The sequence below is a fragment of the Anas acuta genome, chromosome 11, assembly GCF_963932015.1.
Source record: "Anas acuta chromosome 11, bAnaAcu1.1, whole genome shotgun sequence".
NCBI lineage: Eukaryota > Metazoa > Chordata > Aves > Anseriformes > Anatidae > Anas > Anas acuta.
Genome location: NC_088989.1, coordinates 17,919,012 through 17,946,760, shown reverse-complemented (window position 1 = coordinate 17,946,760; position 27,749 = coordinate 17,919,012). Strand labels below are relative to the sequence as shown.

General features: G+C 37.4%; 1 long non-coding RNA gene across 2 annotated transcripts; it reads right to left on the bottom strand.

Annotated features, from left to right (window-relative positions):
* Positions 1–1,720: 1,720 nt before the first annotated feature.
* On the bottom strand, positions 1,721–27,228 carry LOC137862696 (uncharacterized). Of its 2 annotated transcripts, none has more exons than XR_011100479.1 (4): positions 27,083–27,228; positions 26,743–26,830; positions 10,735–10,816; positions 1,721–4,967 (listed from the first exon to the last, which is right to left on the bottom strand). It is a non-coding gene; the product is annotated as an uncharacterized lncRNA (long non-coding RNA). The 2 variants fall into 2 exon arrangements; XR_011100478.1 differs by lacking the exon at positions 1,721–4,967 and adding an exon at positions 5,581–6,676.
* Positions 27,229–27,749: the final 521 nt, after the last annotated feature.

Genomic DNA, 27,749 nt, shown 5'->3' with positions numbered 1-27,749 from the left:
TGGGAGAATGATGAAGCCCGACAGAGCTGGTACGAATCTTGGTTTAATTATTCACCTTGGCTTCCTACTCTATTATCAACAATAACAGGACCTTTGTTGTTCTTAATAATAGCACTAACTTTTGGACCATGTATTTTTAATAAATTGATTGCGATTGTAAAGGGACATTTAGAAGCGGCACATTTAATGCTCATACATGCCAGATACGAGCCAATAAGTACCAGCGAAGGAATCGAGGAAACATTAGTTCTTAGTAGCCAGGCATTGCCGAGATTCAATGAACAAAATGAGTAACTAAAAGAAAAAGGAGGGATTGTAATACACAATAAATGTTTGTTCATTGTCTTTTGTATTATAAAAACAAGGAGTTCTGTTTGAGGAACGGGAGTTGTGAAAACTCCCTGCTGAAGTAAGGAGCTGTATAAGGCTTGGCTAGACATTATGAAAATTCTTTTGCTTAATGTAACAAAAAAGAGAACCCCCTCCCCTTCTCTCCTTCTGCATCTCAATTGCCTCTTTTGTTCAGAGATACTGCTGCAAAGCTCATGTAACCATCTCCTGATAAGTTGCTAACCTAGTGTCTCAACATCCTGCCTTCCTGTCTCATGCTGGGCCAACATGACCAAATCTAAAAAAAAGAAGTTGAACCACAATGCCGAGGAAGACTACAGCCTTCATCTTCACGACCACCAGAGGGACAGAGACGACCCCCTAGCAACAGTGCGCGCAGTCGCAGAATATACCAGGATGTGCTGCGTAATCCCGGAATTACCAAGATATAAAAAGGGACCCTGGCGGGGGTGAGGTGCGCGCCGATGACGGAGCCGAGACTCCGCGGCCGCCCAGCGCTGTTTTGCTTGCTGTTGCTTACTCAATAAATTCCTTTCTATTCTTAATGCAATGCTCTCTGAAAATTAATTAAGGGGGCAACTTATAACAGGTAGTAAGAAGCAAACATCCCTTTTTGTGTTTTGGATGAAATCGACACCAGTTTAGGCCTCATCAAACTCACCGTCATACACACAGTTACAGCGCAACTACTGTTTCTTGCTCAGGGGTTACGTTGTGAGGTACCCCTGTCCAATAAAGGACCAAGACATTTTGGTTTGTGGGGGACAGACTCTCAGTAGGGAAGTCCATCTGATTTTCAGTGGGGAGATCAGTGAATGTACTGATGGAAAATTGTAAAACCACATCATTAGGATGAGGTATTTCATCTTTCATTCCCATTTTACAGACAGACTCATGAGGCACAGAGAGGGGAGTGACGGTTATAAGGCTACTCAAGAAATGTAGGGCAAAACATGAGAATACCAAGCAAGTATTCTTAGTTATTTCCTATGCAGATCTACTTTACATCCCAGCTGATGAGTGCTTATTTATCTTGAACATTGATTCACAAAGAAAGCATTGAAGGTAAACCACAGAGGGCCCTGTTATATTCTTGTCTCCAAAGTACATGGCAACGCTCTGATAATTTCAGGTTCATTCTTAGAACTTTACTATTAAAATACCTGTGAGCTAAACTATTCTAGGTAACATGAAAATAAGCAAATATCAACGATAACACTTGGTTTCAAAATTCCTTGAAATTTTGTCAAATCAAGTCAGTCTTATATGTAAGTAGACCATATCTAGGATAGATATGTCTATATTCTCTCATTGTGCAGACATATTACAAAGAGACGTACATTAGAGTGAAAAGTAGACAAAACATCAGAAAACTATAGGTCAGTTGCTTTTCTCCACATCTCATTATCTTCATACAGCCTTGAGAGGGAAACCACAGTATACGCCATTCAGTCAATTAACTAAATCACACTAATTTATTCAACTGAACATGCAGAATACATATCTGTTCTTGTTTCTTTTTCTGATTATAAGTTCAGATTGTTCTTCAGCCAGAATATTTGCTATCTGAAGGACAAGCTCTCTTTAAGATGAGTCATGACAATATATATATATTTTTTTTTAGAATATCAGTGATTGTACAGATGCTTTCATGAATGTCTGGATTTCTCTTTTTATGATGAGACAGCAATGACAAGGCAGCAGCTAGATGACTAGGCAGTAGGTCTGAAAAGTGAACCCTGAGGATTATAGTCAATCACAAATTGGGAATGTGTCAGAAATGTCATATTGTTGTGAAAAAAGGTATTACACTGGCATTTATAAGCAGGAGTGTCATATCCAAGACATGAAGTAACTCATAGTTCTTCTGCATGAGATGGAATCTCAGCTGAAGCATGTCTAGTTGGAAGAACTGCTCATGTAGAGCAATTGGACAGAGTCAAGAAGAGAGTGATGAGAGTGACATGTGAGGAAAGACTGAAATAACTCAGTCTAGAAAATGTAAATTTGACAAAACAGGTCATTATAGAAGGCATGACCATTAGATTACATTGCAAAATAATGTTGTACTTAGGAGAGAAGGTCAACTCCGTCTTTACCTAGGAGGATAGGATTATTTCCATTGCTGGAAATTTTAATAGCAGGCTAGACAAGCATATTTCAAGAACAGTTCAAGTAAAGTTGATCCTGCCTTGAGACAAGGGACAGTACTAAGAGGACCGAAGATCACTTTCATGGCAGTTTTCAGGATTTATCCTTTCAGGTGGTTTTCTGATCTCATTGAAGTGCCACAGAAACTGCAGTACTCTATACTGCCCTACGGAGGCTGAAAGCCCATACCTTTTGTAAAATCATCTCTCAGATTTCCATTCCTGTTTTACAGTCTTTTGGCTCAAGACTATCTTTGTGAGAATAGCCTATTTTGTGTTGTCTGTGGCTGATTCATTGCTTCTAATGTGGGGTACTCCATTACTTACTATTTCTTGATACTGAGCTTAGTTATCCTGTATCAAATTAAGGTCCAAAACCAACACCAGCTTTCTGAAAAGTCTGATATAACCCTCTTTTCCAAATTGTAATGAGAGCAACTAGACATACATTGCTTCAAATGTTAACACTCTTGCCGTTGCTGTGCAGTTTTCAGCTGTCCATTGCCTGGCTCTGAATGTCCTGTTGTTCACATTGCCATACTCATGATTTCCTGCCAAATATCCTATCTGGGGATGCTAGTACCAGTTCATATGTGGTTGTCCCTCTGAACTAACAGTATGTCTTTCTAGGGGGAAGCTGCTAGCTTCTGTTGGTGCAGAATTTCTTAGCCAGTGGTTGAGGAGTAGAACTGAAAAACAGTTACAAAGGAAAGACAGGCTCTCACTATCTGACTAATTAAAATCTTTGTGATGACATATTTGGAAATATCCTTTAAAATCATAAACATTTCCAATCATGTATTCTCAATCTTTTTGCGTGTTATTGTGTCCTTCCATAATAGCAGTCGTATTAGAGTTTGCCTAGTACCATTAGATAAAACACATTCTATTCATACAATGAGAACTCATTTAATATTATATTTACCGATATTTAACACCTAATATTAACTTATTTTCATGCTGTGAAGCTTCTACTGACAGTAAAATTAAGTTGCCATATGCAGAAGGTGCTGGAGAGTTTTGTTATCAAAGGTGGTTGTTTTCTGGATGTTTGGGGACTTTTTCAAGGGACTGGGAAGTTAATTCCCAGTGCCATCTCAGCAGAAACAAACAGGCTAGGTACTTCTTAAAGACGTATTTTACATTCTTAGGCTTATTAAAGGAAACAGAAATGTCAGTCTGTAAAAATATTTGCCTATGTAGCGTTTTCTTGCATCTTCTCAAGGAAGTTAGTCATAAAATTGTAAAAGAATGAGATGTCCTAGTAGTGTTTTTTGTTAATTTTGGACTCCATACAACTCAAAAAACCAGGTTTTTTATAGAGTTTCATGAAACTTAAGTCATGATTTGTCATTAGACTCATTTCTGTCTCTGTTTTCCACAGAATGTTCCTGTAAAGTTTTTGTATCCCATGCTAGCTGTAGTCCACAAGAAATATTTTGACACTTGCTTTTAAATAAAGCCCGTTTCTCTCTCACAAGGTGATTTGAACAGTAGTTGGAGGATGGGCTATAGTTATTTACATTAGCCAGTTCCAGTTTCCCCAGATCAACACAAATTCCCATGGAAATTCTAGTTACATTAACTTTGACAGAGATATGGGACTGTTTTGGGAAACTTTAAAAAAAAAAAAAAAAGTAAAAAAAAGAAAACCAGCAAGGGAATACTTTTCATTTTTATTAATATGCAGTATCTTAATTTTGTTTATTAAAGAAATAAATTAAGGTTAGTTTCTGCTTAGTTTCAGACAGTTTTCACAGCAGACAAATAAAAGAGAAGTCGGACAAATATTGGCCAAGCATCAGCCCAGTAAGAAATCCCATAGTACCAGAAATCCCAAGGTGGACAGCAATAAAGCGAATAGCATGAGAAAAGAGAACACTAAAAATGACTATGTAGCTATCATACTCAATGGAAAATGATTTTGTATTCTTGGAGTTTAAACACACCTTGATGAGGAATTCTTAGGGCACCGTTGGATCCAGCTGATGTGCCATCCCGTCAGTATGACCCGGGGGCTCTCTGCAGCCATTGCACTTACAATACAATGCATTTTGCAATTTTGTCCTCAGCTAGCTCTCAATGTGTATTACAAACTGTATGCATTTAAAAATGATGTAAACATTAATTTTCTCTGCATCACAGCTTTCGACACTCCCAAAGTGCTTTTCTTCTCCCCATAGAAATTCATGCAGAAGGTCTGAGGCTGCAGTTTCAGGGGGATTTAAGGGCACTTACAACCTCTGATTTTCACCCATCCTTACAGCTCCATTATCAGATTTATTTACCTTTTGTTTGAGAAACATTTGTTCCTTCATGGGTCGTTAGTTTTTCTGCTCCATCAATCACCTAGGTAAGTTAAATGACGCACAGCTTCTATTTTGCCAAGTTCTGACTGCGTCACCTTCACTGCATGCAGCTGTGCTGTGGCCAGGCAGCAAAGGGTAAGGACAAAACTTCAGGCTCCTGCAAGACAGTCAGGAACAGGCCATTTCATTATTTTATTTTTTTTGGGGGGTGTGGGGGGTGTATTTCCATTGGAAGGTAAACTGTAATAATTAGCTGTCTCCACTAGATGTCCATATTTCAGCAATTTTCAGTCACAACTTCAATGAACACAGTTGCCCTGTGCAAAATGCACAAAAAGTGCTACGCTCCACTGAAAGTTGTAAAGACAAGACCGACTTTCATACTAGTGACGTTGTGTGCCTCGGTCTTTATATAAAAAGGCACTGAATCTGATGCAAAACACACACACACAAAACCCCTTTTACTTCATGCATCTAATAGTCATTAAACCACATTCAGAAAAAGGACCTAGAAGGCTATCAGATCATTCAGATATTGAATATTATTTCTCTGTTGTTTATAACATTGCATTTCTTAATTACCTTCCAACCCCTTCTCCCCCCTCAACCCTCCCCCCTCCAATTTTATGTGCTTTGAATTAACTGGCGGGAGTAAACAGCTGGAAAAATTGGAAATATTTTAATTTATTTATTTAGTTTTATTTTATTTTTTTTTTTCAGTTTGGCTTCTAGCTTTTCTGCACACAGTTCTTCTTGCATTCACATGCATAATTAATTGTTCAATACTAGCTTTGCTCATGGCATTTCTCTTCAAATACTGGTAGCCGATATTTACCTACTTCTCCAACGAGCGTTGGGAAACACAGTTATGCTCATGTGGACATATGTTTTGGTAACTGAGCACATGTTCTTTTTTATGCTCACAATTTTGAACAAACTGTCTGTAGACAGCCTTTTGGCCTTGGTATTCGTTTACTAAAGATGCTTTTCACTGCTTTGGCTGTGCAAGGGACCCTTATGGCAACTGTGAACAGCAGGGTTTGCACTCCATCTTAAGTGCGTGCTCATCTCCTGCCAAAATAGTGAGTGCAGCGCTCATGGAAAGCACCAGGCTACGACTCCAAATATCTATTTGCGTGCGCTGGCAGACGAGCATCTCTGTCATCACTCTGCTCATTTGCCTCGGCATATCTGGAGAGTCATCTTGTTATGCCAAATTGGTAGCATTCTTACTCACTTCCCTGGTTACCTGTAACACTGCGAGTGGAGGTACCTGCTTATATCCTCCATGATGTTTTTGTGATTTGCATACCCATTCATATACTTTTTAATTATTTATGGTTCAAGTACTAGGCAATTCCAAAGAGCTGAAATGAAGGTGTTACTTAACATTAGTTTATCCTGAGCTGAATTCCATTCTAGGAATAACCCAGAAGAGAGACTTTTTTTCACTGTTTTTCTTCTTCTGGTTTCCTATGCATTGCCAGTTATATTAAATGTAGGGATAGAATAGATTTTGGAGAATGCTGTATATCAGACCGTCTAAAGGCTGAACTTTCAGGACCACATGCAGACCAGATACTAGCAATTTATGGTTCATGTGGATGTGTGTATAACATCTAAAACTGAATTTGTCTCCAACACTTTTAGCTCATTTGCAATATTAAGAAATCAGAAATAGGTTAATTTTTATTATACAGCAAAATGAAAAGTTGGTTACACTCCATTTAATCTCAACACTCTCTGATCCAGGAGCATGCTTTAACATAGCTATCTGCCACTAAGGACACAAATAATGCTATTGGGATTCAGATGTTATCTGAAACGTGTCTCAAACCTCTTCCGAAATGCTATCCAGGTTCATAACTGAAAAAAGGACAAAACAACAAGCAAATCAGGATGAATCTCTAAATCATCACATTTTTTAAGAATTGAAATAAGCCAAATAAATCAATTTGCTGCCAAAAGTATATATGGTTTCAAATACAAAACAACAGAACATCCTCTTATGGAATATCTCCCAATCCTGAACATTTACTTTCCGTTTGTTTAATAACAGGAAAAGGTTTGTAGCTCTTTTGTTGAGTTTTTCATGTCAGCATCTTAATATACCTATGCTATTCTTAAAACTTTTACCAGGAAAAAAAAAACACAACCCACACACAAAAACCAGTGCCATGGCCTATACTAGGAAATGTTCTGTTTGTTTTAAATGCATTTATGAGCACACAAAGGCAAACAATTGCCTATCATAAACTAAGGGAGCAACTTATAATGGCTTAGTATCTCATTTGTACTTCTTTGTAGAGTTCCTTGGCTCATTTGTCCCTGCCCTTCCTGTGTTCTGTTCATTACCTCTGTCTGTACCTTTTGAACTCAAGTGTAGATTAAATCCTTTTCTTCATTTCCGCATTACCTGCTGGGCTCTGCTTCTTTTGGTGTCTTAGCCATAGTGAACATTGGGCTAAAGGTTTGTCGTACAGCTGTTACTGGATGCACAGGATGAGGCTTGCCCCTGGCCTGAAGAAGTGGAATATCAAGCTGAGGGGCTGCTTTTTAGGTACACTTTCAAAGCTCTGTAGGCTTCGTACAGAAGTGCTTTAACCTATTTTGGCCTTGCCTGTTCTGTGGTGGCAGCTGAAGTAACTACAGCAAATTTTGGCGTAATCATGTTAGAAACATAGAAGAGTTCTGCCTCTGTAGGACAGGCCAAGCTGTACCAAATAGGCCAGTTCCCTGCACAGAGCCATTACAAGACGTGGGCCTGTTTGAACAATGAGTAAGGTACAAACAGCCAGCAATTGGATTCCCTTAGGATTATAACTGCAGGCACAGTAGAGTTTGAAATTCAGCTTTTAGATTAAAAAAAAAAATCATAAAAGGAAGTACAGAATAGGAAAACCTAGTTTCTACGTGTCAATACACATAAAGGACAGCCGTACTGGCATATTCAGTGAGCTTCATGGAGGCTACCAGGACTTGGGCCTTGAGGACATCTTGTATACTTCAAGGAACTGGAGGAGAATGTGTCATTTTTGCTCTTTTGCTATGCATCTTCACTGACTTAGCTACACAGCAGATCTCTGGCTTAGAAACCAAAGTTTCAGAGGTAAATACTAGGCTCAGAGACTTCGCTGATGATATCTGCTCCTGGTTATTGTTACTAAAATATGATTCAGCAAAAAAATAGAAGGATCAATAGCACTGCTTTAAAAACGGCTGGCCTCACTTTCACTGAATAAAAAAGCAATGCTGTTGATCTGGAATAGTTTACCAATAGTTTGTCTAAGAAACACCTTCTGTAAGTGAGATGACTGTGGAGGATTATAACTAGAATGGGTAAGTCAATCACAAGCCCTTTAAAACTGCATGCTGATATGGGCATGCTACTTCAACTAAAGTAGACGTCTTTACAGCATGTTACCAGGTTTGTTGAGTGGGATTTGAACAGTGTTTAGTAGGAAAGGGCTCTGTAAGGAAGATATAATTTGGAAATTTCAGGGTAAAATGGAAGGAGCTGGTCCAGAAAGACTTTCTACATTATTCTAAGAATTGAAAACATGAGCATATTAATGCTGATCATGACCATGGTCACTGAAAGGGGTGACTGTGTTAATATGAACGTGTTAATAAGATCATATTAACAGCAAACTAAAGAGGCAGAAACAAGACAGAACTAGTTGGTCAGGCTTTTTTCTGAGCAGTACAACCAGTAAACGGTGCTTCGAGTCTCAGAGGATGTATGGGTGGTTGAAAATGACCTCTGCTAACCTTCTGAAAGAGTGGCATTTTATGCTGCATTTGACTTGTGGATGGACAAACTAATACAGAAGCTACCATAGTATAGAAGACTTTGTTTTCATTGCTTAAAATGCAGGCTTTTTCACCTTGAAACAGGCGAAAAACTAGAGCTATTAGAACTATTCTGACGTTAAAAGAAGACTAAGCACTTTATTTTTAGCATGATGTAACTGAGCTATTATCCAAACCCACATTTGGAGCTGGCCTTGAAGTGCTTGGTCTTCACTGAGCTTTTACCTCAAGATTACTTCAGCACATTGCTTGGCATGAGGTAAAAGTCATAGCTTTTTTAGTAGCCAAATTAATACCTTAGAATATGTTTCTGCAAGATTATTTTCACACATGATAAAATGTACACCAACCTACAGTTCTTTTGCTCAAACCCTTCTTATATAAATCCAGAACAGAGGCATGCAGCCAAGCAATATGGGTGGCTGCATCTGAATAACAATGAGCTTGTCATTGTAATGCAGCATGAAACCTACTGTGCGATTAATGACCCGATTGGATTTCATATCACAAAGACAGAAACTGATGAACACATGACTACTAGTTACTGGCATTCAGATTCGTAAAAAAGTCAATACAGGCAAGCAAATCATTAACATATATTCAAAGTCCCAGCAAAATTATATGTAGCGTGCATAAAGCTTGCCCCCCATCCCATTTCTCGTAGCCTTTCCCTGACAATAGCAGATACAAATTACACATGCAATTTACTGATCTAAAATGTATTGGCTTTCAACGTTTATCACATTTAATATATGTGATTGCTATTCTGTTGTGTCCTGAAACATTAGAGAAAAATGAGGGATGTTCGAATTGCTTAACGCCTTCGACCTTCCACAGATGGAACTCCGTCTATGGATGAATATGTTCCATTCATTGCATTGTACCCACAAAGTCCCGTAGGAGAATCACAATTCTGCAAACTGCCTTTAGGATACTGCTTTATGTATTTGGATCTTGGACTGGGAAAATCGCTTGTAACCAGAGGGTACCCTGGTGAGTACACCTCTGAAAGGGTTTGTGTGTATGCTTTTTAAAGTGGTTAATATCTGGAACAACATACATGTGCTAAATTTGTTCTAGATATAATTGCATGAATTTAATATATAGGATGCCTGGAACAATGGAATAAAAATTCCTGTTCTGCCATACTATTGTCCACCCTGATGGACACAATCATTGTGAGATGATATATAGAAATAGTCATTTGGGGAATGATAATAAAAAAATATTGTGAAGGAACTGTCCCTAGGACACATCTATTTCACATTTGCATTCCGCATATGTTTGTGTTACCTGCCAGTTGCTGTCAGGGTGTAGCTGCAATTTTGAAGTCTAATTCTAGAGCCATATAAAGAGACATTCATTATGTTAAACAGACCACAGTCATGCAATGACATCTGAACTTTACTGCCTACACTACTGATGGCTGCAGACACAATGCTCCTTAGTCTTCCTGGTTTAGCTGGCCAGTTTTCCTTACCATTGGTAAGCCCATTGGTCACCCTACTTCCCTTTTGCTATTGATCAGATAGAAATTTCTGTGCATGCTCCTGAAGAATGTTACAGTTTAAACCATGCATGCTTTTCTTATTCTTTTATCAGATCCTAGAGACCTCTAATACCTTTCATTCTTTTGTTGTGAAAACTTCTTCTTTAGCTTTCTTTTCACCTAGAGGTATAAGTTTTCCACCTAGTATTACTTATTTGTACAATTATTTTAGGTTTATCTAACTTTTATTTATCATTATGTTTTAAAGTTCTTTTGTAACTTCGAAACTGTGGTATAAACACATTTTTCTGTCTCAATAATGTCCCCAGAACCTTAATGTTCTTCATTCACTTAGCCTATAATAGCTAGCTGTGTCTTGCCTTGGCTAAGGTTTAACCTAAGGCAGGAATTGTTTTCAAGTGCAGCCATACAACAGCAAAGTAAAATCTTGTTCCTGCTTCAATCCCTAACACTTTAATGCAAATATCATGGTGCTGTGTATACTTTTTTAAAGCTAAAGTTACTCAGTGGAAAGTCTCACAGGTCCCAAATTAGCAAAACTTTTGTAAAGTTCATATTACTAATCTATGGAATTTATAACAGAAGTGTTGAAATCACTTACGCTTTTGCTGACTCATTTCCCCATGGGATGGCTGATGACCCCAGAAATACCCTCACAGCAGTTCAGGGCACATAGTTGCCATCTGTACCATAAAGAACATACCGAACTCTCAGCTCTAGCTCATCTGAAAATTTTTGCTTAATATACCTTATTACACTGCAAAAACAAGTCTATTACAAATGTAATTTTCTTTTATAATCAGTTCTGACTCAGATGCTAAGTAAGTATGGTATTTACAAAATATCTGTATCACCATGAATTTATCTTGCCAAGAGAAGTTAAATGGTTACATATTAAAAAAGACTTTATAAGCATGATATGCCACAGTAAACATTAGTAAAAGCTGTTCTAGAACTATTTCTGTCTTTTGTTGGGAAACAAATTATTGAGGCTTGAAGGGGAAGACTGCTTAGTAAAAGGAAGGAGAATTAAACATACTGAGATTTTGAAGGAACTCATATTTGCTGATTAAGTGCTTTCTGCAGAAATGCAACTAATGTTTCCTTCTTTTTTAATTCTTAAATCAGGCCCAACTGCCAGTAAACGATTTTCTTTGCCGTGGGAGGAGGTTTATTTTTAGGCACAAGAACAGCATAGATTAAGACAGCAGACTGAAAAGCAAGACTTACGTATGCTAAATAAACCACCACTCTTGGTGTCAGCTTATTCATCTTACTGTGCCTTAGCTTAACTTTCTTTTTAGAAACAACTTTTCGATAGCCATCTGCCAAGCCTATAAAGCTGCCTTTCATCTGAGTCCCTTTTCTTGTCTTTTTGAAAGCATCTTTCAGTTTTTGCTTCACGCTTTATAACTTTAGCAGGGTTGAATTTCGCAGTATTTTGAGACTAGGAGTGGAGTTGGGATTTCATCTTCTTGTCTATAAACTTGCCTGTCAATCCAAAAGCAGGACTGCAACTGTTATTATTCCCTTTCGGAAGGCTGATGAGTGGTGAGCACTATAATCACAGTGCACTTTTAAAGCAAAAGTATCAATCTCAATATGTAATAGATAAAATAGTTCAAAACTGATCTCTCTTACCAAATGTTTAACATCACCAGACAATAACCTGATAACCAGCTGGTAAAAAAAAGGAGATATTTTAGATACCTTCTGAGCTGTTGGTGCAATTTTTCTGAGCAGATTATCACTCAGTTTCCTTATTCTAAGTTGAGACATCCAAGAGGTCTACCTTTTAAAAGAATGGTTCTACTTTCCTCTTGAAAGTATGTGTGTCTACCAATGCTGTTTACAGAACTATAGTTTATACTGAGCTTTTCCCTCCTGATACTATCTTGTTGAGTGAATGTATCAATAGAGAAAATAATTCTGATATAGCCAGCATAAAGTGTTCATTACATTGTTAAAGAACACAATATCCTCTGTCATATAATCCAGCTTTCAGAAGTGTTGAAAGACTAAATTGGTTAATGTTGAGCAGTTGCCTGAGTCCCATACATAATCGTTGGTAAATATGCTGTTTGGTTTAAATTAAGGGCAACTCTAAACTTAGTACTCTAAACTTCTTTTTCAGCAGAGTTGTACTTTGCTCATATCAGCTGACCAATTAAAAATGGTACTTTTCTATTCCTCCTCAACCAGGTGAGTTAACATAACTCTGAGTGAACTGCTGACTACAGTTCATCCCCTGAAACTTCAAACAGAATTGTTTACTGAGTTTCAATCAATCACACCTAAACAAAGTCATTGTAAGTTCCAGATTGGTCACTGAGGGCAATGTTTGCTGATATGGGGCATCATGTGGGTTAATTTGAAGACCTAATTTGACCTTTCAAACTCTACACTTTTGGGTGCATGCAAGAATCCTGAAAGAATCTGATCTTGTGTTCCAGAAACCAAGCTAAATTTTTCAGGCTTTTAAATGAAAAATAAAATAAATAAAATAAAATTCTCCAATGTCCCCCATCCTATCTACAGTAGTCAGTGTCACTTCATATAGACACAATTCTACGTGCCGATTGTCACCAAACACATGACAGTCATATGCATTTATCAGTCCTTTCACAATTTCTGCTTGCTGTAGAAATCATACAAAGTAAATACCCATTGATTCTTGCAAAAATCTTAGGATTTGAAAGTGGTTGATACTGTATAAATTAATGGCATGGTTATTTGATGACAGCCTGGTGTCAGTAATGTGTATTAATGGAAAGTCTTGGGACTAGAAACTATTAACAAAACTCACTGCAAGACTGTAGCATGATTGCACCAATTCTTGCAATGGGTGTATGGTTCCCTTGAGTCAACACTGTCTGATTAAAAAATGACTTGTGGTTGGATTTGAATACTTGGAATAAATAAAACAGCAACTGACTGTTATGCAAGGTCTATATACTTTCCCCACGGACTTTCACAAAGATGCCACATTTCTGACACCTTTCCAGCAGGCTTAGAGGTACCATGGTCTAGGCAGACAGGATGATAGACTACAAATATGAATCCTGGGTCCTATTCCTCATTCTGACATGCAGTCAGCAAATAACACTTTGGTTACTCAGTGTCCTTATTTGCAAAACAGAATGAAGCCACTTACATTCCACTTACTTTGATGTTAATAGAGGACTATTATTTAAGACTTATTATTTCTCATAATTCCTTTAAAAAGACCTTTAAATGTAATTCCTTTTAAAAATTCTTTTAAAAATGATTACGTATTCATAGGAATGGTAACATCTATCTAAATGCAAATTTACTCCTTCATCCTATTAAGTATCTGTAATGCATATTTAAAATTTCCATAAGCCTCCTTACTCCATAAGGAATATTCTGGTCTCATAGGAAAGTGGTAGGAATTTGAAAATGCTTTCTAAAGCTCATTTATGGTCTGTATGCAGGTTGCAGTAAATTGAAAAGACCCAGAAAATATGGATTAAAGTAAAACTGCTGGTGAGGAGAGAATTTAACTATTCATTCATACCTACAACTCTGAACCAGCAGTAGTGGCAGAAGTTCAGATTCTGAACCATAGAAAAAGCCACTCTGTGACAGCTGATAAAATGGGGGCCTTACATTTATTTACATAACATTGATTATAGAGGGATTGAGGACCATCAATTGTTTATACCTGTGACAAATTTTTTTATCAATTACAACAGGGCAAATATTAATACAAAATGAATTTTTTGTTTCTGCCTTCAATTGTTTCTGATTTTACATAGTCAAGTGACATTGAATCAGAACAGAGAGGTGAAATAAACCCATGCTTGGCTAATTAAAATCTTCCCATATATGTCCACACAGATTTTTATGGATGGCCAGTGTAACTATAAATATCCTCTAACAGGCCAAAAAAACCCCCCCACACACACACACACAAAAAAAACAAAAACAACAAAAAACCAACCAACCAACCAAACAAAAACAGATAGGAATTGCTAAACAGTGTAAAACCCTATCTCTTTCTCATCTAGTATTCTGTATTACAGTGAGATTTTTCTTCCTGCTTCAAAGGAAGATGTTAAAAAAGAACGTGAAATGTTGCATTTGTGCTAAAGCTACTGTCTTTACTGAAGTGATAACAGTGGTTCTAAAACAAATATGTTTGGCAGGCTGACTAAAAACCTAAACTTCATGGGTTTCATCTCGTCCTCAAGAGAAAATCTCTTTTTCAGGGCACAACTGAAATAGCCAGGTTACATTAGGTTTCAGAGGAATGAAACCCTCTCTTCGATACCAGCTCTGAAGCTGTGGACGCAGCAGTACAATGGCTCCCATTCAGATTATGTCACACAGAGATGGTTTTTGAATCAGTGGTCCTAGACCACCAGTGTCAGCCCTGCTTCCCTGCTTCTCTGCTACTTACACAGATGCAATCTTTTCAGAGATGTGCAAAATAACCACATGCATGACAACTGTTGAAAGGCTAAATATTATTCAGTTTATTTCTACCTATCTTTTTTTTTTTTTTTTTTTTTTTTTTTTAATAAGTGGTTTAGAGTTAGGAAGAATCTGGAGTTCATCATTGTAATTTAGACTTCAGCATAGAATATCGATGTAGATAATCTCACCAGTGGTTCTAAAACAAATATGTTTGGCAGGCCCACATCAGAATTTCAAGGCAAACTCAAATGTTTAGTCTCTTCCACTTGGCCACAAAATTAAATAATCTCAATGTACATAAATAATTTAAATATATGTACTTTACTACCTATGACATAATAACTTCTATTTGTACTACAGGATACCTAAATTTAAGCTGCTAACTGCTGTTTGAAGAGAAGAGATAAGAGGTGTGATCTATTTTACGTTTCTGCGAGGCAGTATGTACTCAGAATTAGCAGATTCTAACTATCAGTGAAGAAAAAAGGTAGTGGATATCATCTTATTTCATAAGAAAAACTCGAGTCTGCTATATCTTATCATTGTATAGCCAAAACAAAAAGGAGATGCCAAAGTACTAGCTTTCTTTAGAGATACTCCACTGCTATCTGTCTGGTGCCATTGAACGAAAGGATCCAATGTCATTTGGATCTGACTGTGCTATACGATATTTTGGTGACATTATCAGAACATTTAACTGTGGAAGCCAAGGGAATTCATAATTGACTACCTATTTGCAACCGCTTTTGGGAGAGGAATTTTCAGTAGCAGTTAATTCATATTGGAAATAAAACAAAGAAATTCTTCTAGGAAGAAGAGAAGCTTAACTTCATCAACCACAAAGTAAAATAAAGGCAGACGCATTAGAAAGAATGTTTTAAAATTGGCTAGGAATTATGTTAATATCATTAATTCCAGGAAAACTGTCCATATTTTTTTCAAGAGGAGTGAACTTTCATTTTATGAAACCAGTGTTACAATGTTCACAACCACAGAAAGAAGTGTAAGGGGGTGAAGTGGACTGTTAGCCCATGTAGAATTGTTTTCTACAGCAAAATTGCCAGAATTTTGTTGAATCTATCTTTAGGTCTGTGCTCATCATTAACGTTAAGTATGTCCTCAGCCTAAATCTTTTGATGATCCTAAAGTAAATCCCTCCACTTCAGTTTCTAATGTCTGTTAAAGCTGAGAAAATCATATAGAACTTCGAATTTTAAAGGAACTCCCATCCAAGTCATATCCCAGTCTGCCTTTGCTCATTGTTCTTAAACTTCTTTCAAGGCTAGAAATTGCACAGCAGCAACTGCTTATTTCTTTGATTGTAATTGTTGAACTGTTCATGAAACAAGAACAATAACCTGTTAAATAATTCCTAGAAGGCCAACTCATCATAAAGAGACAAACAATTCAGTGTTTCTCAAGCTTTTTACATTTTGTTCTCCTTCTTTCCTGTAATAATCTGACACGGCCAGCCAGCCCAAGCTATGATGTGTATTGTCTAAGCTCTCAGCCTTTGGTCTCCTTTACCCTCACTGGCTCAGAGACATTGATTCACTCTTCACATGGCTGCCAGAAAAGGAAGAATTTTCAGAGGAAAGAGAGACAAAAGTGAGAAAGTGGCTGCACTTTGTCACAGTACTTCAGGATATACTCTTTACTCCTCCTCTAGGGTCTTCCCTAGTTTTGAGAAACTCATAGGAGTGAGAAAGAGGCATCACAGAAAGATTAAGGTAACTTCAAGGCAAGTTTAAGGTTGACCCTAAAAAGTAGGTTAAATTTACTTTTAAGTTTCCAAGAAATGGAACTTAACAGGGAAAAAATGTTCTTCCATGATAGTATTTCAGCTTTCCTTCATTGTTTAACCGAAGTTTTGTTAATTGTATTCAATTTTTTCTAGTTGCATTTTGCAAACACTGCCTTGTATCCCTCCCCATATGAATGTTCTCTTTCACTTAAATGAAGTATCAGGAACTAACATCTTAACATAAAATATTTGGTCATCATGCTTAATTCCTATCACTTGAAAGGCAAGCGGAGGCCACCTAGGGCAAATATACCACAAGAATGTGTTGCCATTTTGGAATTACACCAAACCTCGGCTATTCACGAACTTCATGTGGTTTTGTCTAGTACTGAGGTAAGGTGGAACTTTTGTTGTCTTTTTCGAACACGGGCCTATTGCAGCACTGCAAGGTCATGTTACATCAACATGAGGTTTCAAAATATAGTAGAACCAACTTGGCCCTAGATTATTTATTTATTTATTTAATTTTATACTAATGTCTAAGAGAGTAGCAGCATCACTGACAAAATACTGAGGATTCAAAATATCTGTCCTTAGCTTTCCAGTGACCCTAGGAAAGCAACCCATAATCCACATATTTTAATTGCCACAGGGGTTTGCGGGCTGTGGAGGAATGGGAATGTGGGTAAGCATATTTCTGGAGCTATAATTAATCATGCTTGTTGCACGTGTGTGATTTATGTGACAGTCCCATCACTGTGGGAACAATGGAGTTGTTTTAAAGAGATGTGGAGGCATCTTGGTGGGAGGAAAAGGAATAGATAGCATTTTCACTGTCTTTAATAAACCATGCATATAGGAAAGGTTCTCTTAAAATACAGAAGTACACTGCCAAGAATTATCCTTTAGTTTTCTACAGCCTCAAGATTATTCCAAGGGTGTCCCTAGAGTTTTTTGGCTACTGAGATCCAGATTTGACAGGAACTCAAATTAAAGGCTGCAGCAGAAGTCAGAGGTTGCTAAATGACACAAACTGGGGCCTCCAAATCTTCTGGCAATAGATGTAGCAGAAGCACATGATGCCCATTCTCACCTTTGGTCTGTTCCAGGACACCCTGCTGTCAGTATGTTGCCCATCCTCCCAGAAAGGAAGAAATGAATCATTCTGCAACAACTTTTTTTTCACTTTGGCATAGACAGATAAGATATAGCCCGAGTATTATTTAATGCACAATCTCTTCTGAAACTTAATCATCTTTTAAAACAGCATTGTGTATTCTAAAATTTTCCTGTGTGAATTCCTAATGTTCCTCCAGAATGATCCTGCTTCAATACAAACTCCATCATATTTTGGAATAAGTTACGGCACTAAAAAAATCAGCATACCAGAAGCATTCTTTTCTCATAAATGTTTACGCACATGCTGACCAAAAGCATTTTTTTCTGAAGTATATCATCTGACATCTATATCGCTTTTGTTCCCATTGCTTCCTCTTTTTTCATACTGATGCTATAAGATGTTGCCATGCTGAGTCATCCTTGTGGCAACACGACAGCGTACTGTTAGTAAACAGGTTTGACTTGCATAAGGGCTTGTAAAAGATTCATTTGAATTTGCAGGTACACTACTTGACATAGATCAGTTGCAAAAGATAACCGCCTTCTATGTCTAGTCAGAATACAGCAATTTCTTTGCCTGTATGGTTTAGCAGAATAAGAAAACTTACATTCTCTTTAATTAAATTGCTGGGTAAAATGTGAAGGAAACAAATTTGTTATTTTGTTCCCTCAGTTAGCATCCTGCAATCCCCGCACATTGCTTTATAGTTCAGGCTGTATTCAAGTTACTAATCTGGATGCAAAACTGCTCCTAGCACAATTGCACTAAATAGATATCTTTTGCTCAGACGAGAAATTATTCCATTTCTTCTCCTGTGAAAGCTTAAAAATTGCTATAGAAATTATCTGCCCAATATATAATTATCTATAATCATCATCAGCTACACTAGAGTATTATCTACAGCTTCTAGTATACAAAATTTTAGAGTCCAAATTCAGCACTGGTGCAAATGTCTACGGTTCCCATGAGAGCCTGTAAGCTGGTAAATGCAATGTGAAATACACTGGCTGTGTTCATTTACAAAAAGATTTCAGAAATAGTACTCTGCTAAATTACAATAATTCCAGCAGAATTTAATCCTAATGTTGGAAAATATACTAATGCTAGCACTGTTGAACCTTGCATCATGAAGCAGGCATTATTTTTGCTTTATACAAGTGCTATGTTACTTGAAAAATATTTTGTATCGAACACAAACCAAGTAAGCTTTAATATATACCAGCAAAGTTATTGAATAGTGTAAAGACAGTGAAGTATGGACAGAAGTAATACATGTGGCATAGCACTTAACAGAAAACAAGTTGGAATTAGTCCTGTTCATTTAGAAGAGGATGCTCAGTAAGGCCTTTTGTTCATTACCTCAACAGAGGTAAGGAATTAAAGGTTACAAATACTGAATTAACATGTGCTCCTAGAAGTGGCTTTCCAGGTGAGGTTCTACAGACATTAGTGACTTCATGAACAGGTACTTAAAATCCTGATGCCAGAACTGTACTCTCCTATGTATAAATAAAATTAATTCTCCAGTGATTTCATTGACATTTGACATGTCTCCTATGTATAAACAGAGGAGGAACTAAATGAATAAAACAAAATCCTAGTAGGATTCCAGAAACCCAGCCATTCTTTTCATTTATTACCTTGGAGGAATATGACAGAAGAAACAGATGATACAAGCTGTTGGTTCTACTTATTACCTTTCACAGAGCTACTACCTGCAAAAAAATAAAATAAAAATTCTTTCTATCTAATATCCTGAGCCACTGGGTGATTGTTAGGTTGAGTCAGGCCATTAAGTCTGGTATATTAGATATCTAGAGTCTCTCTGTCAAAGATGTGACTGCCAGATGAAAAAGGAAAACAAGAGAACTCTATACAGATGCTGTGGTTGTGCCTGTGTAGCCATTGCCAGGACTAGTCTGAAAACATACACCATGCCTCCCCTATCAGATGATAGAAAAACTTGCTTTGAATAATGGCTCAGACTAGGGGAAAACAGGCAAATTTTTAACATCAGGAAGGACCCTGTTCTCTGCTACCTTTGAACAGCAATTGCAGGCAGGGTTGCTGGCTTAGCAGCATTAGGAATTACCCAAGAATTTTAACATGATTCATAATTCTGTTAGGAAAAATTGCAAATATTTAATGAAATAAATAATACTGTTCTCAACTTCATGGACAGAATAGTGACTTATAACCATAAATTCAGTGGGACTCACTTTTCAATAACTGGAGAGGCTTCTCCTGTTCAGAGGCAGGCATAAAACAAAGGGAGACTTAATGATCAGCCACCAAGAACTTGTGCCACCTGCCACCAAGATGAGGAGGCAGGAATAGAAGTCCAGCAAACAAAGCAGCTTAGCCAGTTCAGGAGACAGCCAGCTGCTCGCTGAAAAAACTGAGAGTGAAAATGATCATTCAGAAGTCAAGACAGGGGTAGCTACAGAGGATTGGTCTGAAGTTTGAGTCCAAACACTTATTCATTAAGTGTTTTTAAAGCCAGTTTATCCAAATACTGCTGATATTTCAGAAGGATGATAGTTCTTCACACTCTGATTCTGCTTACAGATTTGCCTTAAACCTCTTCTGGACAAGTATTTCCAGCTCTGTCTCACTGATGGCTGGCATGTTGCCTCTCCTGTACACGAGCTCAGGCTCTGCTGTCCTTTCCACTGCTGTCAGGACATTGCCGGCAACCAAGCAAGGCCACTGCTCCATTAATCTTAGCTGACTAACGTGTGAGGAAAGGAGGTGCGAAAATTACCTCTGCACACAGAAAACACCAAGGGAATTCTCTCGAGTTGCTGTGTTTGAAAGCTTTCCCCCCACTCTGACTGGCTTAGAGAAAATATGCAGCGTAGCCTTTCTTTCTGGGAGCATGACTCATAACGACTGCTAACATCTGAGGATGCAGAATAAATATCATGTGACCTGGGACCAATTACAGCTGGGAATTTGGATTAAAAATGAAAGAAGAATGAGGCATTTGTAACAAAGCACTCCATCCTTCAAGGAGAAGAATTTTTTCTAAAAGTGAATGAAAGCAGCACTTTACTTTTATTAAAAGTGCTTCTGTTTCACTATTTTTTTCTTACCACAAGGACACTATATTTAGATGCAAAGCAATTCCCCCTCACGAGTTCTGCTTAAGGAAGCAATCTGTGAAACAATACAATATGCTTTTTCTCAGGCTGGGAGGAAAGAATGTCATGCCTGTGAAAAGCTGCACGCACCTTGCACTCGTGAGCAAAGTAAAAAAATGCAGTAGGATTGAGATTCTTTACAGTAGATGTGCATGGGGTGATACTCTGCTGCCAAACAGGGTCAGAGCAAGGAGAAAGCTTACACATTTGTAGTCTGGAACAAATGCTTGGGGAGTGTCCAAACAAGATTTATAGTGGGATTATCTACTGCGAGTTAATGGGCAGTCAGCTAACCAGAGATGAAATGCTTGTGTGTGGATACAAGGTCCAAGTAGTATTTTGCTCTGAGGGTTCACCTTGTTTTCTGCGGAACTACTGATGAAGTAGGATGTTGCCACATTGGTGACAGGACTGCGGGCACAGTGGATGAGGGTTCACCTGTTGGAAACAACTATTTCAGAAAATGCCCATTTCTGCATTGCTTGTTTCAGAATTGCCGCAGGACCATGGCTGACCTTAGTTAAATACAGTGGTACAGTGCAGTCAAAAACATAGAAATAGGCCATTCTATTCACTCTGTGCTCTCTGCTTTAGCATGGCATTTGCTTTTCAGTATATCAATCAGTGACTCCTTCTAGATGTCCTGCTTCTCTAGGTCAGTGTCAAGTGGTTTGGTTTGATTCTGCTGTAGTTAGACATTTACCCAATTCTGTATTCCCCAGCTGGAGTAATAATCAGGCATCAGTACAGTCTGTAAGTCACAAAGTTCTCTCGCTGATAATTTCGTCATTTCTTTATCATCTGGCAGTGAACCACTGCTATCTATCTGGCAGAACTGAAGCAGTGGTGCTCTGCTTACAGTTTGTCACTCCACTATTTTGTCTATATGCCCAATCCTACACAAGCAAGCCAAGGAATTTTGCTAACTCAGCTCCAGCACTTATGCTTTGCAAAGCTCTGTAAACACAAGTTCCCAGAGAAGAAATCCAAGAGCATGTTGTGGCAGGGAAAAATATGTTTTAAATACATTTAGTGAGAATTACTTAAACAGTTCATCAATCAAGTGACACACAAAAAGTAAGATCTTGTTTAAAATCCTTCTTTTGCTTTGGGTATAGTAAAAGGTTAGTACATGGCAGGAAATTAAAATCGTATTTTATTTTTCCACCTGCTTCTTTCTATTACACCTTGGCCAATCGTGTGCAGTCTTAGTAAATTCTGTAACAGACCCCAGGGCAATGTGGGAGCAATAATGAAACATCATTATGTTTTCTGGGAGCAACTGCAAAAGCTGATTGTGAGATTGGAGGCTCACTTCAGCTATAGGTTATTGCTCACATATTTCAGCCAGGTGATAGCAGGAAAAATAACTAAGCTGAAAAATAGATAAACGCTGATTTCATTGATATGCTTCAGGAACAGATTTCTGAGAGCATCTAATCAGAAGAATGTTTTTTTTTTTTTTTCTTTTTTCCCCTAATAATATTTTCTTTCTTCTCTTAAGTACTTAATTATATCATCTAAATCAGAGAAAATCTATGGTGATTGGTAGGCTCAAACCCTCAGCCTCTGCTAAACTAGTCCAGTGTGTGTTGTTACATCTTCTGTTACTTTAAAACAGGCACAAAACAACATAAAAAGTTCAGTAAAATAAAGGATTTGAGGCGAGGCTGTATTTTACTTGGTGTCCACTTTTACTTCAGATAAAATTAATAACCAAGCTGTTGCTAGCTCTGAAGAACTGGTATTCAGAGAAGCAGTAAAGAGCACTCAGGGCCTCAAGGCTAGAAGTTGCAGTTTAAGGAAAGTTTGTTTGGAGAGGTTGGAGAAGGTCTTGAATATCACGGTTTGAAACAGACAAATAGAACAATAGTGCTAGAAAGGGCCAAGAGATCAGATAATCCATTCTGCTTTTCCGATGCAGGAACTGAGAGACTTGAACTATTCCTGGTAGTGTGGAGGAAAAAAATAGAGGTAGACAGCAAAAGTATCTGAAAAAGTGACTGCTGTAGAGGAGCATTTCAGTATAGTTTCCTTTTTTTCTGAATCAGGTTTATTTGAGGTCATATATATAAAGCTTTGTGTAACAGATGCTGTTGTACAATAGCAGGTGTAGGCTGTTCTCCTGCAAAATCTCTTGCTTTTTATGAGCAAATTTGTAAATTGCACATTCACACAGGAAGTTAAACACACAGTGAAGTCTATTTGTTGTCTCAAAGGTGGGGTTTTGCAGGCAGCCACAGATCTGAAAAATGCTGTTGCCAGTGAAATGGAAAAAAAACAACACATTTAAGCTAAATAAAGGAAACACACTGATGAAACACAATTAACTTGTTGCTCCTGTTATCATAGTGCATTGGTGAGGACATTTATTTAGTGAGCTGATTCTTACAGTGGATAAGCTTTTGCTAATGCGAATAGTATGGACATGCATAGAGAATAATCATTTCCGTCTTTGGAAGTAATTAATAAATAACTAGTTCATTTACAGGGATAAGCATAGTAGCACTAGTTACATCAGCAGTAGGAGAGGATCACATGACAACCTGTTGCTCAATTCAATCTGTTAAAAGTGTTTTGTACTTTCTACTACATTTGAATACTTGGACCACATTTAAATGGAAAGATTGCCTTGCAGACCCTTCTCCTTTTGTTCTTGGATGCACCCACTCAAAAATTTTCACCTCACCCATGCAACAAGCAGCTTGCAAACACTGCTGATTTTTCCAGCCCTGATTGCGTATTATCCCCATGGCAAATACAATTGCCTAATAGAAACAAACATTAAGAAAGTATTTAACGTATTGCTTGTCCTCTAATAATAAAATGCAACAGCTGAAAACAAAGAGGAGAACTGTCACCCGGAACAGCTAGTTCTAAGCACCCAACATTTTGGGAGGGGCTCCAGTAACATGCCCAGTGCATTCTGAAATAGGCTCCCAGGCAAAATGGGACCGTGGTTTTTGGAAAGGTAAATCTGAACCCCTCTTGAATCTTAAGAGAAACATTATCACACCTGTATTACAAATTCTTACAAACTGTTCCTCTTACAATGATTTCCAGATTACACAAAGATTAACACAAAGAGCTCTAAATTCCAATTTAGGATGATCTTTGAGAACTTGATCCTGCAATTAAACTTTTTCTGAAAGACATTAAATGCCCTTTAACACCTTCATGTGCATATAGTACAAATGAATGACATAGATCCCCTTCAAAGAAGCTCAGCACTGTTTAGGACTGAGCATATATTCTATAAATTAAATCTCTCAGCTTATTCAGCAAAGCTGTGCCAAGGTCCTTAGAAGAAGCCAGTGATAACAGCCTTCAGTGAAATGAAATAATTGCAGCACTTGAGCACCCTGAAGACTTGGAAACAATCTTGGTAACCACATCCCAGTAGGTGGTGAAGTATACACAATCACAGCAAGTGGAGGGGATTAGAGTAAAATTTCAGATTTTTCAGACAAACCCAGCATTTTTTGTGTCTCAGGTTTCCTTTGCCTGACTCAAAATACTTATGTCCTGGTTATTTTACAAGTCTCACGAATGTGAATGTACAAAGGTACTTTCAGGTATCAAAGAAGGTAAAAAGAAGACCAGAGGAGGAAGAAAAATTGAAGAGGGAACTAATTACGCCAGCTTTGCTAGGTTCTATGGATATTCAATCTTATTTATAGTAGTGGACTCCTTTAGAATTTCATATAATACATGAGAAAAAGAAGCCTTCTTTATATGACTGGAATGATGACATAGGGTGTCACAATACTGTAGAAAGTATTATAGGCCATGATTTTGTCTCATTTTTATTTAGCCATCTGAAAGTTGCCCTGTCTACAAGAGAAGCAACTCCTGAGTGCAAGCCATATCACAGCTTGAGACAAAGATCTTCGCAGAAGATTGTGCTAAGTTCAACTCCCAGCTTTGTAGAACAAGACTTGTTGGATGCCTGGCTTTTAGGCAGTCTCAAGTAATATGAAGTCCACCCATAATATACATGAATATGCATATTTTTGCCTTTGTAAAAGGCCAGAAGAGAGGACCTAGAGAGGACCTAGGAATCCACCAGGACCAGATGCTGACAAATAAAATAAAATAAAACAAAATAAAATAATAAAATCTGAAACCCTTTGGTCTAACTTACACATTAACTTACACATTCTTTTTTCGTACATAAATGAAGCCCTGATAATTAGCAAAGCCATCTTTCTTTGTGCCTTAGTTGTTTTTTTCCTGCAGTTTTTAGATCATTACTGGCCATTAACTCCTGAAATATCAGAGAGAATGTTAAAAAATATCTATTACTTCTCTAAAAGGAAAAGAATGTTATGAAAACAAACTGCGGCTTTTTAGGACTTTTTGCAATTTCCTGAGGCTTTTTCTTGAACTGGGGAACATCAAGTCCTCTCTCTCCAGCAATTCGTGGGAACAGTAGACTGTGCGCGAGAGGTTGGTTAGTTTAAGCGTCTATTAGAGAGGGAGAGACAGATTAATACAATTGTCTGGTTTCAAAATGTCTTTCGAAAGAACGTTGCTGTCTCTAAAGTATATCCTGGATTTGAAGCATGCATTGTCAGCCAGTGTTGACATAGATAAGTTTGAAATGCCATCAGGAAAAGACTACAGTCACTATATTAGAGGCTTATTTACCACTGTCTTGGGAGAATGGCTTTTCTCACCAAGAAACAAGGTCTCCCTCTAAAAAGAAATTCATATCCTATATGAGGATTTTTTTTTTTCTTTTTCTTTTTTTTTTCCTTTTTCCTATTATCTCTGTTCCAGTCATTAGAGGACCGTGCCATCAAACTCAGGGCAAGGGCATGATAATCATGGATAACGGTGGTAAGAATCAGTTGTCAGCCAAACAGATGTTTTGGCTACCAAGTAGTGACTGCTTTTTTTTTTTTTTTTAGCAACAGCAAAGTAATACTATTGTGTATTGGGATCATGATTTGCTTTACCCAGATGCTCGTGCCATGTTGCACTGTTACATTGCCAATTATTCCACAATTTTTAATGGCATATTAAATTTTCTCTTGCACAGGTAAAATTTCACATTTGTGTTTGCTGAATCTCACTGTATTGATTCCTGACACTTCTTCCAATAGCTCAAGATCAGGCTGAATTAAAATCTTTTACTCCAGAACCCTGAAGTCCCCTTGTTGTGATCTGATTTTAAAATGTTCTAAGTACACTGTATATTCTATTATCCTAATAATTAAGGAAAAGTTTAAAACAGATGCTACCCCAAAAAACTGCTGTGCAACTCAGCTGGTATGATTTCTCTTTTTCATGGAAAACTATTGAGAAATACATTTTCATCCATTTTTGCACTCATAATAGCTTCATTTTCCAGTGCTTCACTAGCTTGTTTATATGAATGTTACATTCAATTGTGCAAAGTCATGCTATAGCACATCTACTGCTTCCCCTTTATTCTTTAAAAAAGAAGAAATTAAATTAATGTGGCATGACTTTACTCTTGACAAAAACATGTGGACTCCTTATTATCTTGCTCTTGGCTGAATGCTCTAAGTTTGATCAAACAGCAAAAATTCAAGTAAGAAATTAGTAACCAACTGGGAGTTTGAAGCTCACCTAGTCTTTAATTTTTCTGCTCCTTTCTTTTTCCTTTAAGTAGGGAAGAAGAAAAGAAAAAGAAGAAGAAGAAAAAACAAAAAAAAAAAACAAAAAAACAAAAACAGGAAAAGAAGCTGTCCTTCTCAAATCCTTTGAGACTTGTTTTCCATGATCCATGAGTTCTTAATGATAATCATTTAATGGTTAAGATTGTTTCAACTATTTCCTTCAATACTCCAGGGTAAATTTCCTTACAGCTTGCTAATTTGAATATATCTAGCCCAGCTGAACGTATTTAACCTATTCTTTTACTCTCAATACTCCAGTTTGTTGCTAGTTTTAATTGTTCTATGCATCTGTTAGGAATTAACCTTCTACTGTGAAAACTTAAGCAAAGAATACATTGAACAATTATTCTTTTTCATTGTCTTCTGTCATTTCCACTTCTTGGTAATATTGTCCTATCAAAGTCAGCTCCAGTGATACACTCTAAACCATTACCCAGATGCACTACATTGGTTAGAGAATGTATCATTAGATAGTTTCACCTTGGTTTAATGTTTATTGAACAACTACACTGACCTGAGGTAATCTAGAGTAGTGCTTCTTCACATGTTGTCTAGCCACTCTTGCTCTTCTATGAGACATGAGACAGCAGCACACAAAACCACTAGGAAAAAAAAAAAAAGTGGCTCACTTGCAAGCAAACACACAGTTGGGGAAATGGAGTTTTAAAGTAACAGTCCTAACTTAGTTTTCTTGTATGTAATTTAAAATATTTCTGGTGGTGCTTTATAAGATGGCCAGTGGAGCTTTCCTCTGAAAATTTGGAGTAATACTGCTGAATGTACTGTAGCAGGCAATTGACAATGAGTCTTAGTATGTAACTGGCTTTCTGCATGATCTCCGGCTAATCACTTACCTCCAAGCCCAATGCACCAGCTTCCCCCAATCAGTAAAACGAACCTTGCTAGTACTGATTGTTGTAAGGCATTTTAAGCTGTTTGTAGAAAGACCACTCCTGAACAAATGTTCTCTATTGGATTGGTCATGCATACTGTTGTAAAACCTGAGAGCCGAGAATGGTCTGAATATAGCAACTTGTTTTCTTTGGTAAAGGTGCAATTTGGAGACTGAGATTTTATCTTTGAAACCACATTTGAAAGACATATTAAATGCCCAATAAAACATGTTGGATTCTTAATCCATTGTGCAATTACTCATTTCAAATTATAGAAGAAGCATTAAAACGCAGCTGGGGTAATTTCTAAGAAAATCAGAAGATATAATCATACAACAACATTCTTGTGCCCTGCGGTCCTAACATATGCAAAATGAATGCCTACTGTGCTTGAGGAGGTCTTCTGTGTGTGAGCATTGTAGAATTGGATTTTGAATAAGAAGTTCTTTACCATGCAGCTATCCAAGTGAAGTTTTCTTCCTCTGGACGTCAAGCAGAATGTACCCACTGTCTCTGATTTAAGACTTACCAAGCATGCCAAGAATATATTAGCTTACTCTTGGCAGTGGGAATTGCATTTGTGTAACAACAAGCTTTAAAACTCTGTTAAGAAACATTGTCTGATCTG